We start from the raw sequence: 17,853 nt of genomic DNA, 5'->3' as shown, positions 1-17,853 counted from the left end.
GAACAGCAGCAAACAAATGTAAAACACAAAAACACACACTCAGACTGAGACATACCCATCGCGGAAGCGATGATTGCGAACAGCTATGTTAGATATAGTAACTTGTGCTGGGATTACACCATTCAACAGCTTGCAAGGCTGATGAAATGACCGCCACTAATTTTAGCCTGGTATCCACCACACAGCTGATGAAATGACTTTTTCTGGCCAGTGAATCCCGATTTTTCATTTTTCCATTTATCCATTTTTTAATTCTTTTTTCAACACACACACACACACACCACACACATACTCCGGAACACACTGGCTGTTGGTAACCACCCAAGATATTGAAAGAAGAGCTAGGAAAACGAGAAAGAGAAGAAAGACGTGTGCGACCATAATCGTCGGGAATTGAACTCGCAACCTCTCGATTGGAAATCGACTGCACATACCACTGCACCATATGGGACACAAACACACACATACACATACAAACACACACATACATATACACACACACATACACTTGTACTTGTTGCTCACTGCCAAAACTGGTCACGTGGGTCTTCCCGGGAGAGGGGAGAGAGACTCAAAAGGAATCTTGGAAAGATGACTCAATTGGCTATTGAACCGCCCAACGGCCGACACCCCCTGAAATCCCCAAAACTCGGGGTGGACTTGAAAATGATCCCACTTATGGGCTCACCACACCTCAGTAAGTGGGTGAGGACTAGGTGCAGAAAAAGGATTGACGGCATCAGGCTATCCGTCCTGGGATCCAACTGCGGTTACCCCTGCCCCCAGTGAAGGTAATACTTGCTACTAGTGTGGATGGCTAAATCAGAGTGGACGCATACACACACACACACACACACACACACACACACACACACACACACATGCACACACACATACACACACACGGACGCACACACAAACGCACACAAAAACGCACGCATACACATACACGCATGCAGATATTAACTACAACACACAGCAACTAACTTGCGGTACGGGGGAGTGCTGGCCAGCAGTGTGAGAGGCTACGGCGAGAGAGATTCAGAGTCGGTTGGGTAGACACTGCCGGAGCAGAATCTTGGTAGAGCCAAGTAGCTACGAGAGACTAGTCGACTGCCAGAGCAGGATCTTGGCAGAGCCAAGAGAGTCTAGATATGTCCGAGGGACGGCAACTGAGGGCCCTGAGTAGCTGGAAATGAGCGTGGCCAACACCCCTTTTATTCACTTTATCAAAGTAAATGAGTGATGAGAAATGGGAGGTGGGAGGGTGAAACACAACGAGCAGACAAGAATGATCCACACACAGAGCGGATCGAATTTTATAGCGAGGCGAACTCAAGGAAGTCAGCGTGAACTTCGAGCGAACGTCGCATGTCGCCCACGTCGAGCGCCACATATAAATGCCATGGTGAATGCCACATCGCGTATCGTCCAAACGTTCATTGACACGTAGAGTGTCACGTGACCTAGAGTACCACGCGTGCATGCACAATGTTGTTTGGCCGACATGGTCACTGTGACGTGCCGTGCACGCGACCGTAGACAGTAGCAAAGCATGAGCATACAGCAGCAGCACTATCAAACATAGCAGCATAGTTTGAGCAGTAGCACGAAGCTGCGTACACCCATTAACCGTCATTTTCACCATAATGCTACACCCACACACGTGCACACACACACATACAAATGCACACACACACACACACACATACACACACAGACACACGCACACACACGCACGCACACACACACACACACACACACACACACACACACACCATTGGACCATTGGACGCCAATCGCCGGAGGCGGTGATAGCGATGCTACAGCAGAAGCCATAACAGCTTGTGCTGGGATTCCACCATTCAACAGCTTGCAAGGCTGAAGAATTGACCGCCACTACTCAGCCTGGTCTACACCACACAGCTATGAAGTGGCTTTTTTTGGCCAGTGAATCCCTACTTTTTGGTCTTTTTCATTTTTTTTTCACACACACACACACACTGTACATTGCTTTGCTGTGCAGTACTGTGTTGTGTTGTGCAGTGCAGTGCAGTACATACTGTACTGCACTGCACTGCACAGCACAGTCTCAAGCTACAGGAGGGCCGTCGCATGCTACAGGGGAACGGCCACAGGCTGCACGAGTGTGGGCTGAAGCCAAGCCAGCCCGGGCTCAAGCTCAGCAGACCCACCCACCAAGTCTGCAGGACCATTCTGATGCCTCAACAAGTCCCACTCATGTGATCCCCCCGAGGCACGTTACGCGGACACCACAAAGACCTACTTCAGTCGACTATGAGGGCCAGCAAGATCGCCTTATCGCATCTTTCGGATATGTTGTTTAGGTACACACTCAACAGACTCGTGCTATTACTTTTAGGTAAACAACCGCTCTCGATGCTCTATTGTTATGTGGGCCGCGATCAGCTAAAACATGTCTTTGGGGTTTCGTAAAAAAGTTGGGAAATGACGAAATGAAAAAAATGTTTTTTTGGAGCGCGTTCACTCTGCACTTCGTTCAAAATGATTCATGATGTGGCGATCATCTTCTCAAATTTTGTTCAAACACTTGTTTGGCGTTCTACTTCAAGTAGCTGGCGAGCAAAGACTGACAATGTCCGCATCTAGTGATACTAGAGCAGCTCGCAGGGCCAGACGATCGCTGTGCATGGCCCAGGTTTGTTCAGGTGTCTGCAAGTTCGTGGCGGCGGGTCTGCAGAGCGACGCTGACAATTTGTTGGGATCTCATTGATGTTGATGTCGACAGCGAAGCTGAATCGTCCCCGTCGTCTCCAGTAGCGAAGAGGCACAAGTTGTGGGCTAGTACATAATCATTTAGGCGGCGAACCGGCTGCCTTACGACGTTACTTGCGTTCAGCTCTCATGAGGCGTCTGACGCAGTCTCGGAAACGCAGGCGACGATCGAAAGTGTCACTGCCAGAATCGAAAGAGTGTGCAAGTGCAACGCCGCCCAGCGCATCGTGTTGCTTTCCAGGAAAAACTTGGGCCATGCCTTTGAACTGATGTCGTTGACATGCTCAAGTCGGTGTCAACATCTTTAGTTCCGTTGTATTGTGCTCCGCCACAAAAACCACTAAGTAATAGTTTGTCTCTTTGTGTCAGACTGTGCGAAAACTGTCATTTTCTATTTCAAAGTACATATTTTGAAAGCGGCGTTTGGGGCACTTGTAGACTACTTTTCTGCCCTGTATCACCTTCAAGAGGTCAAGTAAGGCCCCAAGAACTGTTTTCTGGAGGAAAACAAAATTTGAAAATTTTCACCCTAAGACATGTTTTAGCTGGTTGTGGCCCATGTATTCTCTGGATGTAGCAAAAGAAAGAGAGAAAGGGGTCCTGTTGGAAGAAGCCATAACTCAAAGTTATATCCTGAGGCGCTCATGCAGGTAACTGATAATAAACACCTGAGACCAATTTCCATTATTGCTTCTGCTCGTACGCGATTCTTAGAGCTGAAAAGTTGATGGTGGAGATTTGAGCAGACTTTGAGCAGAATTTGAGCAAACTTTGAGCAGAATTTGAGCAGAGCAGATTTGAGCATTGCTTATAGATGCAAACATAGTAAGGGTTTGTCAACTATTTCTTTTCACACTGCTGATTGCTGGAATGCTTTACCTGATAGGCCCATGCACCGACTTTGGAGGTGGGGCGGCCATGGAGGGGGTCCGGGGGCCCTCTCGCCGAAAAAAATTCAAAATTGAAGCCAATTGCAAGCGTTTCCGCGCATTTGGTGTCATTTCAGTGTAACTACAATGACTGTTTCTGATGATCGCTTACCGTGAAACTCGGAGTAAAAACACTTTTTCGTCCTCTCATTAATGTTATTGTTAGAGGGTACACGTAGATAGAGATCATTCCCAGTGCTTAACGTGCTGGGACGGTACACTGACACTAAATCAAACCTAAATCATGCATTTTGAAGTGGTGTGAGCCAGGAAAATTCATGCTGACATGTAGCAGTGGTGCTGATGGCGACAGCAATAGCGGTTTGATGCAAGGGTCACTGACCTTGGGCCGTCCTTGCTGTCTCGTCTGGAAATCCTTAGCCACCTGAGAACACGCGAGATAATGAAGAAGGCGGCGTATGGTGCCAGAGTCAACCAGGTGGAGAGAGCATAATTCACCCCACTGGTGGTTTCGACCTCGGGTGTGGCGGGCAAGGAAGCCACTATATTTCTGAAGTCGCTAGCTGCTTTGGTTGTAGACAAAAACAATGACTTGGTATATTCTGCCGTGAAGGCCCGTCATGGGTGAGTTACGCACCCGGGTTTCTTTTTGCCTGCTGCGATGGGCAGTCACGTGCTTTAGGGGTACAGGGCCTCTTGCATTCGCCGCAAGTTCGGGAGCCCCTTTGCAGCATATTGCCGCCGGCTGTGCTGACACGGGCAGAGGCGTGACTTCGCCTTTGCATGCCGGTAGGCAATCTTATTAGATAACGATTTCTTGTGAAGCTTTTGTGTTCAATCTTACATTTCAAATGAGTGTTCTATATATTTCCGAATTTGGGTTGTCTTTTGGCTTTGACTCAGTCTCTTACTTCATGGTTTCACGCGATTGGCCCAATTGGTGTTGTGAATAAACCCCTTCTCAAGCAGCAGCTGTGTTGGTGGCTGCAGCAGCAGCAGAGGCAGTGCTGATTGGGACAGCAGTAGCAGAGGTGCTGGTGGGGACAGTAGCCGAAGGGGAGGTGTGGGCGACGAAAGCAGCAGCAGCAGCGGTAGTGCTAGGCGACAACAGCAGCAGCAGCGGTAGTGCTGGAGGCGACAGCAGCAGCAACAGCAACAGCAGCAGCAGTTCTGATGGCTACAGCAGCAATAGCGGTGGCGGTGGTGGTGACAACAGCAGCAATAGACGCGTTGCTGGTGGCGACAGCCGCAGCAGCCGTGATTTGGTGGTGACAGCAGCAACAGCAGCAGCGGTAGCGGCAGTGTGGCAGTGGTGCTGGTGGTGACAACAGCAGCAGTAGAGGCGTTGCTGGTGGCGACAGCCACAGCAGCAGCGGTGATTTGGTGGTGACAGCAGCAGCAGTGATTTGGTGGTGACAGCAGCAGCAGTAGCGATGGTGTGGGGCGTCAGCAGCAGCAGCAGTGCTGCTGGTGGTGACAGCAGCAACAGTAGCGGCGGTGCTGATACCAACAGCTAGCTTCACCTTGATATTTATCCAGTGATAAATTTAGCAGCGTTCATGTCCAGGTAACTAGTTGTGTATTTGTACAGCTATGTTTCAACCTCACCTTTCTTCCAAGTCCATGTCTGAATAAATCCGTGAACCCGCTAGAAACCTATCCTCTTCCACAGGTGTATCATTTGAAGGTAGAAATAGTCAGGACCTGCTGCATCCCTTCATGACTAAGTTATTTACGGAGTACGCACCACGCTTGCCAATAACCGGCCTGTTCTGACCACTATGTTCTGGTCACGAAGAGGCAAATACTAGTAGTAAGATTATAAATTCTAGCTTGCTTCACCACAAATAAATTCTAGCTTGCTTCACCACAAATAAATTCTAGCTTGCTTCGCCGAGGAAACGCTTGCAGTGTAGATACTCAGGATGACATAGTCTGGTCGAAGGCAGGAAGCAGCACGACGACAAGCCTCTACTCCTACCGCTATACTACTCATACTTGAGTCTTTACTTCTTTACTTCTTTAGTTTTTACTTCTCAGCTTTGCTGCTACTAGTGCTAGCTCGGCGTAGCTGTGCTCGCTGTGCAGGTCTGTGTGACTGTCCGCAGAGCTAGAGCTGTAGTGGGCATGATTATTTACAGTATGGGTTAGGCGGCAGTGCGCAGATCTACGTTTCCGCATGTCCCGCTCAGTGCAGCTGCGAGCTCACTGCCGCGACCTGGTGACTGGTGTCAGACAGTAGTGACCGAAGCATGCATCTACTCTCACGCACGCACTCTCCGCTAGCGCTACGCCTATGCTTGGGGAGCTTGGTTGTTTCTTTCAGGCTTCGATTGAGTCACACTGCACTGTCTGTAACACGGTAACCAGGACTTTGAGTTTTGACTTCCGCTCCTGGAAGCGAAGGCCAGCACTAGCAGCCAGGCCCATGCAGGCCAGCAGGGCCAGACCCAGGCTAGCGATTCATGCCCACATGATGTAGTCATGTTGTACGTATGTATTACTGCACAAGGACCAGTGCAATACCGGCCGATATCTGCACGAACGGCGAAGCCGTAAGTGTCAGCAGCGACAGCTTGGCGGAGCGACTCGCAATATTCCCCAGTACACCGCCAGCCAATGACCAGATGACTATGTGGATGCACTGCAGTGCGATATTGCACCCCGGCGAGTGAGCGTGCAAATAACCTATATCTGCACGCTCACTTCGAAGCGAGCGTGCAAATAACCTATATCTGCACGCTCACTTCGAAGCGAGCGTGCAAATAACCTATATTTGCACGCTCGCTTCGAAGTGAGCGTGCAAATAACCTATATTTGCACGCTCACTTCGAAGTGAGGGTGCAAATATAGGTTATTTGCACGCTCACTCGCCGGGGTGCAATATCGCACTGCAGTGCATCCACATTGGCTGGCGGTGTACTGGGGAATATTGCACGCTCAGTAAGGCCGCTGATTGGCTCAAACCATGGAGACACTCACGTGGGGTGCGATAACATGATTTACAAGGTCTCGTCCGACTAGTAGTAGTAGATCTACTACATGTAGTAGATCTACTAGATCTACGTATAGGATATTGCACGGTTCCGAGGGGATTATTTTTCAAATCCCCAAGGCGCGCAGCGCCGCGGGGATTATGAAAAATAATCCTCGCGGACACTGTGCAATATCCTGTATAGACCACACTTTTCGGGTGATGAGTAGCGCTGCATGCAGCATGAACCAGTGCACTGAGTCTGTGAACGGAACACCGAACGCGAAGTACCGGTAGTTCTGATATAGTCGTTTGTTCGTCGCCTCTCCTGGTTTTGATCCACTTATTGGTTTGACTGAGGCGAATGCGGATTGTCACACACTTTCTTTGGTTTGTCTCCCAAGACGAAGCCTCATGAACTCTGTTGCTTGTTGGTAGCTGACAACACCGTGGGGAAAAGCGATACTGATAGCGATCAAGTGAAGATCACGAAATAGTAGATATTGTAATTATTTGAAAATAATTTGAGGTGCTCTGCTCGTCTGTCACCTACCGGCGTGGAGGCGATATATTCCCTACAAATCAAAGACTACAATGAAGACTTGTCAGGCACTGACGTCCGTCCTATGGCTTAGTCAAATGGTGTAAGAGTATTCGAAATAAGATGGATTGTTTGTGATCGTGTGGAACAAATTTGACAATACCAGTAGAGCGTGAATGGGTACATCTACACGTACACATCTACACGTACATGTAGAACCAATGACATTGAGTTAGGCTGCGTTTACACGACAACGATTGAAAACGATTTGCGTTTACACGACAACGAAGTAGGACCTAAACGGAACGAAATCGTTGCGTTTACTACTATCGTTTACACGACAACGCCCGAAAACGATACCTAAACGGAACGAAATGGAAACGCACTTCAAAGTGTTTTGAAACGTTTTCAAAACGTTTTCAAAACGTTTTCGTTCTCGTGTAAACGGTGAAAACAGTGAAAACGAATGGAAACGGAGCGCGGTCATGGAAACCATTCCGCGCGGGACTATATTTCGCGGGAAATACCTGACCTTTGCGACCACCAGCGCGTACCAACTCCAACTAACGTGCTACTTCCCGCCCTTGCGCCAAGCCAGCACGTGCTAACTCCAGCCTGATCGCCCGTTTTCCGTTTTCGTGTGAACGGTTCAAAACGATTTGCCGTTCTCGTGTAAACGGTTTGAAAACGATTCGAGGCCAGCCCGTTTTCGTTCCGTTTCGTTCCGTTTCGTTTCGTTTCGTCTCCGTGTAAACGCAGCCTTAGTAGTAGGCTAACTGCTGCAAAGATTTATCTTTCAGGTCTGTGAAAGAAGGAATTTTTCAAACACTGTACTAGAAACCAAAGTTTGCATTGAACGGCGATGCTCATTACTATGCGTTTTTGTCATTTCGTTCAATGTTGCTATGACAACTCGTGTGCTGGACGAGCATTTGTTGTCATTGACTCAATTTCTTTTACTCTCCATATAGGCTATTGGATTATTTTCCTTACTCGGTCTATTTATAACAAGTATCTATATGAGAGTGTGGTGTGTCTCTATGGTTACGGGTGTTCGGCACACCCCTTTTTAGACCTTATCTGGAAGGCCCATTCTTGCATATTCAAGCAGCAGCCGAGGGAGCTAGCTCTTATGGTTATGCTGGTAGAAGGACTGGGTCCGACCCACCGTCCGAGGGGATCCACATGATTTCCTGTGGATATGAGATCCCTTCGTTTGAGGGGATTATGAGTAGGGCTCAAACGGTCACGGTTTTACCCCTGACGATTAACTGCTAAGCTAACGGTCGGTTAACCGGTTATAACCTATAAGCCACGGCAATCCTGCGGACTCTTTTTTAACCGTATATTTGACTATACTCATTCAAACAATGTACCCTATTCAGTACAACGCACACTTGTACATTCTCTTGCATGCTCATTCATACATACTCTCACACCAAGAGACCAGATATGGCCGAGTTGACAGCCCAGAAATTGCGTACGCGTGCGACAGCCCGCGAAAGTGCACACTTTGCAACGACCTGATACTTGAAAAATTGACTGAAAAGTCACTGCGTAACCGTTATCTTTATCGGTTAACCGTTAATTCTTCGTAACCGGTCTGCAACCGGTTAATCGGACTAATCGTTTGAGCCCTAATTATGAGCCATAATCCCCTCAAACTAGGTGAAATATCCGTAGATCACCTGAATAGGGTGGTTTATGTCCAGCTACACAACGAGATGAGTATGGTCATTGTCATTTTCTGAGCTGCGAACGGTGAGAAAATGTTGGATTTTGACCATTTGTGCTCACCTTTGAATTTCAACGTAGCTCTCTATAACATGAGCCAGCTGTAATGTCAGTGGTCGCATTGGTTTGATTTTTGGTTTGCTTGTAGGGCGCTGGCACCCACATTCAGTGACCCAGAAAATTTGGCACTGCTGTGAATAGTTTAGTCGCAAAGTGAAGATTCATGGGTAAAAAGCCCTAAACTAGGAGATAGGTTATTATTCAGCTTTCAGCAGCCCTGGGCGAGTTCTTTAGAGAAATGGTACTGTTTCTCTTGGTGCCCTTGTCTATGTCCAGCTACACAACGACATGAGGATGGTCATTGTCATTTTCTGAGCTGCGAACGGGCCGAAAGGTGAGAAAATGTCGGATTTTGACCATTTGTGCTCACCTTTGAATTTCAACGTACCTCTCTATAACATGAGCCAGCTGTAATGTGAGTGGTCGCATTGGTTTGATTTTTGGTTTGCTTGTAGGGCGCTGGCACCCACATTCAGTGACCCAGAAAATTTGGCACTGCTGTGAATAGTTTAGTCGCAAAGTGAAGATTCACGGGTACCAAGCCCTAAACTTGGAGATAGGTTATTATTCAGCTTTCAGCAGCCCTGGGCGAGTTCTTTAGAGAAATGTGACTGTTTCTCTTTGTGCCCTTGTCTATGTCCAGCTACAGAACCAGATGAGTATGGTCATTGTCATTTTCTGAGCTGCGAACGGGCATAAAGGTGAGAAAATGTCGGATTTTGACCCATTGTGCCCACCTTTGAATATCAACATACCTCTCTATAACATTAGCCAGCTATGATGTCAGTGGTCGCATTGGTTTGATTTTTGGTTTGCTTGTAGGGCGCTGGCACCCACAGTCAGTGCTGCAGAAAATTTGGCACTGCTGTGAATAGTGTAGTCGCAAAGTAAAGATTCACGGGTAAAAAGCCCCAGACTTGGAGATAGGTTATTATTCAGCTTTCAGCAGCCCTGGGCGAGTTCTTTATAGAAATGGTACTGTTTCTCTTGGTGCCCTTGTCTATGTCCAGCTACACAACGAGATGAGTATGGTCATTGTAAATTTCTGAGCTGTGAACGGGCATACAAGTGAGAGAATGTCGGATTTTGACCATTCGTGCTCACCTTCCAGTTTCAACGTACCTCTCTATAACATGAGCCAGCTGTAATGTCAGTGGTCGCATTGGTTTGATTTTTGGATTGCTTGTAGAGCGCTGGCACCCACATTCACTGACCCAGAAAATTTGGCACTGCTGTGAATAGTTTAGTCCCAAAGTGAAGATTCATGGGTAAAAAGCCCCAAACTTTGAGGTTATTATTCAGCTTTCATTGGTCGCATTGGTTTGATTTTTGGTTTGCTTGTAGGGCGCTGGCACCCACATTCAGTGACCCAGAAAATTAGGCACTGCTGTGAATAGTTTAGTCGCAAAGTGAAGATTCATGGGTAAAAAGCCCCAAACTTTGATATAGGTTATTATTCAGCTTTCAGCAGTCATGCGCGAGTTGTTTAGAGAAATGTGGGTCTTTTTCTGGGTGCCCTTGTCTATGTCCAGCTACACAACAATATGAGGATGGTCATTGTAAATTTTTGAGCTACGAACGGGCATAAAGGTAAGAAAATGTCGGATTTTGACCATTTGAGCAACCTTCCAATTTCAACATACGTCTCTATAACATGACACAGCTGTAATGTCAGTGGTCGCATTGGTTTGATTTTTGGTTTGCTTGTAGGGCGCTGGCACCCACATTCAGTGACCCAGAAAATTTGGCACTGCTGTGAATAGTTTAGTCGCAAAGTGAAGATTCATGGGTACCAAGCCCTAAACTTGGAGATAGGTTATTATTCAGCTTTCAGCAGCCCTGGGCGAGTTCTTTGGAGGAATGTGACTGTTTCTCTTGGTGCCCTTGTCTATGTTCAGCTACACAACGAGATGAGGATGGTCATTGTCCTTTTCCGAGCTGCGAACGGGTTGAAAGGTGAGAAAATGTCGGATTTTCACCATTTGTGCTCACCTTTGAATTTCAACGTACCTCTCTATAACATGAGCCAGCTGTAATGTCAGTGGTCGCATTGGTTAGATTTTTGGTTTGCTTGCAGCGCGCTGGCACCAACATTTAGTGACCCAGAAAATTTGGCACTGCTGTGAATAGTTTAGTCGCAAAGTGAAGATGCACGGGTACAAAGCCCCAAGCTTTGAGATAGGTTATTATTCAGCTTTCAGCAGCCCTGGGCCAGTTCTTTAGAGGAACGTGGCTGTTTTTCTTGGTGCCCTTGTCTATGTCCAGCTACACAACAAGATGATGATGGCCATTGTCATATTCTGAGCTGCGAACGGGCATAAAGGTGAGAAAAAGTCGGATTTTGACCATTTGTACTCACCTTTTAATTTCAACGTACCTCTCTATAACATGACCGAGCTGTAAAGTCAGTGGTCGCATTGGTTTGATTTTTGGTTTGCTTGTAGGGCGCTGGCACCCACATTCAGTGATCCAGAAAATTTGGCACTGCTGTGAATAGTTTAGTCGCAAAGTGAAGATTCATGGGTACCAAGCCCTAAACTTGGAGATAGGTTATTATTCAGCCTTCAGCAGCCCTGGGCGAGTTCTTTGGAGGAATGTGACTGTTTCTCATGGTGCCCTTGTCTATGTCCAGCTACACAGCGAGATGAGGATGGTCATTGTCATTTTCTGAGCTGCGAACGGGCCGAAAGGTTAGAAAATGTCGGATTTTGACCATTTGTGCTCACCTTTGAATTTCAATGTACCTCTCTATAACATGAGCCAGCTGTAATGTCAGTGGTCGCATTGGTTTGATTTTTGGTTTGCTTGTAGGGCGCTGGCACCTACATTCAGTGACCCAGAAAATTTGGCACTGCTGTGAATAGTTTAGTCGCAAAGTGAAGATTCACGGGTACCAAGCCCTAAACTTGGAGATAGGTTATTATTGAGCTTTCAGCAGCCTTGGGCGAGTTCTTTAGAGAAATGTGACTGATTCTCTTTGTGCCCTTGTCTATGTCCAGCTACACAACCAAATGAGTATGGCCATTGTCATTTTCTGAGCTGCGAACGGGCATAAAGGTGAGAAAATATCGGATTTTGACAATTTGTGCTCACCTTTGAATATCAACATACCTCTCTATAACATTAGCCAGCTATGATATCAGTGGTTGCATTGGTTTTATTTTTGGTTTGCTTGTAGCGCGCTGGCACCCACAGTTAGGGACGCAGAAAATTTGGCACTGCTGTGAATAGTGTAGTCGCAAAGTGAAGATTCACGGGTACAAAGCCCCAAACTTGGAGATAGTGAAGTAGAATAGTTCGCCTCTCTCTCTCCACAAATATTTGATACCATACTGCACGTTTATTTATTGCTTCAAGTTATAGATTTTGAATTTGTACGTCGTGTTCTTCGTTTTGAGACTTTGCTTACCGTTCTGTTCTGTTATCCATATTCTGCATTTTCCGCGCCTGCTCTGTTCCTTTCTTCTCTTGCTATTATCATGTTTCCTTTCTTCTCTGACTCACTGACTGTCAACTTGTCTAGTTGCGAATTGTTTCATTGTCCGCCAGATCGCGAGATCGTTTCCTGCATCGTAGCTCACGGTTACTTTTCGAACACATTTTTGCGTAGGCATTTTCATGAGTTATGTTGACGTCATGCGCTTTCAGCTACGCGTCATTATTGCGAGCATGCGCATTGCTTTTGCCTTCTGCCTTATTTGCATGCTGCGCTTGCTGCAAAGGTTAGCGTCCCCACGCTTGCTGGCCGAAGCCCCATTGACCGCGCCGCGTGCGTACTCGCACACGTCAGCCGGGCTTCTCCACGTCGCCTTGCCCCGCCCCCGCCGGTTCCGTGGAGTTCCGGTTTTATTCCTCCTTGTTGATGACTCTCCCAAGATTGAGTGAGTTGTTGTTTTCTATATCCTTACCTAACTAATTCATTTCCAAGTATCAGTCCTTTTATTTACACTACTGTCAGAGTCCGCCGTTGTGAGTGCTGTGTGCATGTGCGGAGTAGTAGTGGTGAATAATTGTTGTGCGTGCGTTACACCACAATAGGTTTTTATTCAGCTTTCAGCAGCCCTGGGCGAGTTCTTTAGAGAAATGGTACTGTTTCTCTTGGTGCCCTTGTGTATGTCTAGCTACACAACGAGATGAGGATGGTTTTTGTCAATTTCTGAGCTGTGAACGGGCATACAGGTGAGAAAATGTCGGATTCTGACCATTTGTGCTGACCTTCCAATTTCAACTTACCTATCTATAACATGCCCCAGCTGTAATGTCAGTGGTCGCATTGGTTTGATTTTTGGTTTGCTTATAGGGCGCTGGCACCCACATTCAGGGACCCAGAAAATTTGGCACTGCGGTGAATAGTTTAGTCGCAAAGTGAAGATTCATGGGTAAAAAGTAGGGGTCAAACGGGTGTACCTTTAACTAACGAACGGGTAATTTTCTTAACGGGCGGGTTAACGGGTACCCTTTAGCAGCCATGTTTTATTTTTTGCGCAATTTTCATATAAACCATGATAGTAATTTATCTGTTCTCAGGTTGCATTTTGATATCACATTGTGATTCGCCAATTGATTTGAGTCTGATAGTTGCAGAGGCAAGTGTGCTGTGAAACTGAAGCGAGATTTGTATAGCATTTATAGGAAGTATCCAACCAGTGAAAACTTCATTGCCTTTAAGCGCAAGCGTAACGAAGTGAAATGTTTGTCACGTACCCTCCATCGTCAGTATGTACAGTCGGTTCATGCCACCCTGTCTTCCCATGATCGCCCTAGTCTCCATCAATTTCTCCGCCATCTCCGTAAGAACTGTAGTCGGGAGCCGATCCGATCAATGACAGCTTCAGACGGCACGGTAGTAACAGATCCCGCAGACATAGCAGACATATTGAACACGCAGTTTACGTCGTTTGGACTTCCTGACGACCCTACGTGGCCTATACCACCACTCACCCCTTCACCCTCAATACCTGCGTCCCTCCTATCATTGTCGACTGGTACAGCCCAAGTGAGGAAATATCTCCGTAATCTGAAAACTGGCAAGTCCCCTGGTCAAGACGGAATTACCAACGAAGTTTGGAGAGCTCTTGCTCCGTCTGTTGCCTATCCTGTGTCAATTATCTTGAATATGTCATTTCGTGAAGGGAAATTCCCAGCCATGTGGAAAACTGCGGTAGTCGTGGCCACCTACAAAAATAGAGGACCACGCACCACCCCCAGCAACTATCGCCCTATCTCATTGCTCTCTACTTTATCAAAAGTGTGCGAACTATATGACATCATTTATGATCATGTTCGCATTTCACTTTCGCCAGCACAGTCGGGCTTTTGTCGGGGTGACTCCACCAGGTACCAGGTTACCCGCCTCGTGCAAGACATCCACACCGCCCGGAACGCCCATAACCATGTTGGTTTAGTTTTCTTCGATCTCGCAAAGGCCTTCGACACTGTTTGGCACAGGGGTCTCTTAGCTAAGCTGCGAACAGTATATCGCATTGATGGCAAGGCTATCGGCTGGCTCTCATCGTATCTCTCTAACCGACATCAGCTTGTACGCCTCTCAACTGTGTTATCGGAGCCTTTACCCGTTACTTCTGGAGTCCCCCAGGGTTCAATCCTTGGGCCACTGCTATTTCTCCTGTATATTAATGACCTCCCCGATATTGCCCCTGGTGTCAGCCTTTTCGCTGACGACACAGCTCTGCTTTGCTCCAATGCTTGCCCTATACGCCTGCACGAAGCCATGCAAGATAGCATTGGGAAAGTTATAACCTGGATGCATGATTGGAAGTTGCAGCCAAACGTTGATAAAACGGCAGCTATGTACATTTCCCCTTCTCCCCCTTCCCTGCCACTTTGTTTTCCTTCTTCAAGTGTTGCTATTCATATTGTTGAAGAGCATAAGCATCTTGGCGTTATTATTGACTCTAAATTGTCGTGGTCACCCCATGTGCAGTATGTCTGCAAGCGCACAAGCTCCATCCTTGGGGCTCTTCAAGCCCACTGTAGACATCTTCCTCTTTCTTGCAAACGCTTGTTTTATCGTTGCTATATATTGCCCTTACTTGACTACTGTGATACTGCTTGGTGTGGCATAACTACTACTGTATTGAACAAGTTAGAAACCCATAACCGCATGCTCCTTAAAATCTTATTTAGCAAAGATCGTCGCTTTCCCTCCGCTAGTCTTTACGAAATTGCCAAGATCAGTCCCCTTTCCACTCGACATAAGTACCACCTCTGTGTTCTCATACATAAAATATTACTAAATAAAATACCCTTGCATATGCAGGCTTATAATTGGTTCTCCGAAACACGGAATACCCGGAACTCACTCAGTCTCCCACGCGCTGCCTCCACCCTATTCACTAGATCCCCGATCTTTGCTGGCTATGTGTTTTGGGCAACATTACCAACGCAGGCCAAGACCAGCACGTCGATGGATAATTTTGTTGCTAAAATCTCTGCTCAATTATAGGTTTCATGTATATCCTGCTGGTTTGTCTCCTCCTTTGCCTTCTTTGCCTCTTATTTGTATTCTTTTATCTGTTTTACTGCTGTGGTTGGCTTTCACCCTTGTCTCAGTTTTATTGGCCGTCATCATGATGTGCCATGAGATAATGATATAAATACAAATACAAAAAGGTAGATCTACTAGGTGCGAAAATGCAACAACAATGCAGGCATGCAGCTTGGAGTTGTAAATAATTGACTCCCGCCTGGAATGCACAATCCCAGCAGTGTTGCTCCGTCCTGACCTGATCACCGAAATCCAAACGGGTACCCTTTTACTAACGGTACCTGAGATTAACGGGCGGGTACCCGGGTACCCGGAACACCCCTTTGACCCCTAGTAAAAAGCCCCACACTTTGATATAGGTTATTATTCAGCTTTCAGCAGCCCTGGACGAGTTCTTTAGAGAAATGTGGGTCTTTTCCTGGGTGCCCTTGTCTATGTCCAGCTACACAACGAGATGAGGATAGTTATTGTCAATTTCTGAGCTGTGAACGGGCATAAAGGTGAGAAAATGTCGGATTCTGACCATTTTTGCTCACCTTCCAATTTCAACGTACCTATCTATAACATGAGCCAGCTGTAATGTGAGTGGTCACATTGGTTTGATTTTTGGTTTGCTTGTAGGGCGCTGGCACCCACATTCAATGACCCAGAAAATTTGGCACTGCTGTGAATAGTTTAGTCGCAAAGTGAAGATTCACGGGTACCAAGCCCTAAACTAGGAGATAGGTTATTATTGAGCTTTCAGCAGCCCTGCGCGAGTTCTTTAGAGAAATGTGGGTCTTTTTCTGGGTGCTCTTGTCTATGTCTAGCTACACAACGAGATGAGGATGGTTTTTGTCAATTTCTGAGCTGTGAACGGGCATACAGGTGAGAAAATGTCGGATTCTGACCATTTTTGCTCACCTTCCAATTTCAACGTACCTATCTATAACATAAGCCAGCTGTAATGTCAGTGGTCGCATTGGTTTGATTTTTGGTTTGCTTGTAGGACGCGGGCACCCACATTCAGTGACCCAGAAAATTTGGCTCTCCTGTGAATAGTTTAGTCGCAAAGTGAAGATTCAGGGGTACCAAGACCTAAACTTGGAGATAGGGTATTATTCAGCTTTCAGAAGCCCTGGGCGAGTTCTTTAGAGAAATGTGACTGTTTCTCTTTGTGCCCATGTCTATGTCCAGCTACACAACCAGATGAGTGTGGTCATTGTCATTTTCTGAGCTGCGAACGGGCATAAAGGTAAGAAAATGTCGGATTTTGACCATTTGTGCTCACCTTTGAATTTCAACGTACCTCTCTATAACATAAGCCAGCTGTAATGTCAGTGGTCGCATTGGTTTAATTTTTGGTTTGCTTTTAGGGCGCTGGCACTCACATTCAGTGACCCAGAAAATTTGGCACTGCTGTGAATAGTTTAGTCACGAAGTGAAGATTCACGGGTACCAAGCCCTAAACTTGGAGATAGATTATTCAGCTTTCAGCAGCCCTGGGCGAGTTCTTTAGAGAAATGGTACTGTTTCTCTTTGTACCCTTGTCTATGTCCAGCTACACAACGAGATGTGTATGGTCATTGTCATTTTCTGAGCTGCGAACGGGCATACAGGTGAGAAAATGTCGGATTTTGACCATTTGTGCTCACCTTTGAATTTCAACGTACCTCTCTATAACATAATCCAGCTGTAATGTGAGTGGTCGCATTGGTTTGATTTTTGGTTTGCTTGTAGGGCGCTCGCACCCACATTCAGTGACCCAGAAAATTTGGCACTGCTGTGAATAGTTTAGTCCCAAAGTGAAGATTCATTGGTAAAAAGCTCCAAACTTTGAGGTTATTATTCAGCTTTCAGCAGCCCTGGGCGACTTCTTTAGAGAAATGTGACTGTTTTTCTTTGTGCCCGTGTCTATGTCCAGCTACACAACGAGATGCGGATGGTCATTGTCATTTTCTGAGCTGCGAACGGGCAGAAAGGTTAGAAAATATCGGATTTTGACCATTTGTGCTCACCTTTTAATTTCAACATACCTCTTTATAACATGACCCAGCTGTAAAGTCAGTGGTCGCATTGGTTTGATTTTTGGTTTGCTTGTAGGCCGCTGGCACCCACATTCAGTGACGCAGAAAATTTGGCACTGTTGTGAATAGTTTAGTCGCAAAGTGAAGATTCATGGGTAAAAAGCCCCAAACTTTGAGATAGGTTTTTATTCAGCTTTCAGCAGCCCTGCGCGAGTTCTTTAGAGAAATGTGGGTCTTTTTTTGGGTGCCCTTGTCTATGTCCAGCTACACAACGAGATGAGGATGGTTATTGTCAATTTCTGAGCTGCGAACGGGCATAAAGGTGAGAAAATGTCGGATTTTGGCCATTGTGCTCACCTTTGAATTTCGTCGTCCCTCTCTAT

At 46.6% G+C, this 17,853-nt stretch overlaps 1 long non-coding RNA gene across 2 annotated transcripts in view; it reads right to left on the bottom strand.

The window, feature by feature from the left end:
- LOC135806965 (uncharacterized) overlaps nt 1–5,659 on the bottom strand; it is an 11,081-nt gene extending 5,422 nt beyond the window's left edge. Inside the window, exons 1-2 of one of the 2 annotated variants that reach the window (XR_010551384.1) lie at nt 5,256–5,659; nt 4,030–4,071 (exon numbers count right to left, since the gene is read on the bottom strand). This is a non-coding gene — a long non-coding RNA (uncharacterized LOC135806965). Of the gene's footprint in view, nt 1–987; nt 1,406–4,029; nt 4,072–5,255 lie in introns of those variants that run through there. The other variant, XR_010551385.1, reaches the window with a different exon arrangement.
- Nucleotides 5,660–17,853: the final 12,194 nt, after the last annotated feature.

The sequence above is a fragment of the Sycon ciliatum genome, chromosome 1 (assembly GCF_964019385.1).
Source record: "Sycon ciliatum chromosome 1, ocSycCili1.1, whole genome shotgun sequence".
In the NCBI taxonomy this organism is placed as follows: Eukaryota; Metazoa; Porifera; class Calcarea; order Leucosolenida; family Sycettidae; genus Sycon; species Sycon ciliatum.
Note: the sequence above shows the minus strand (reverse complement) of the source record. Positions and strands in the feature narration are given on the sequence as shown.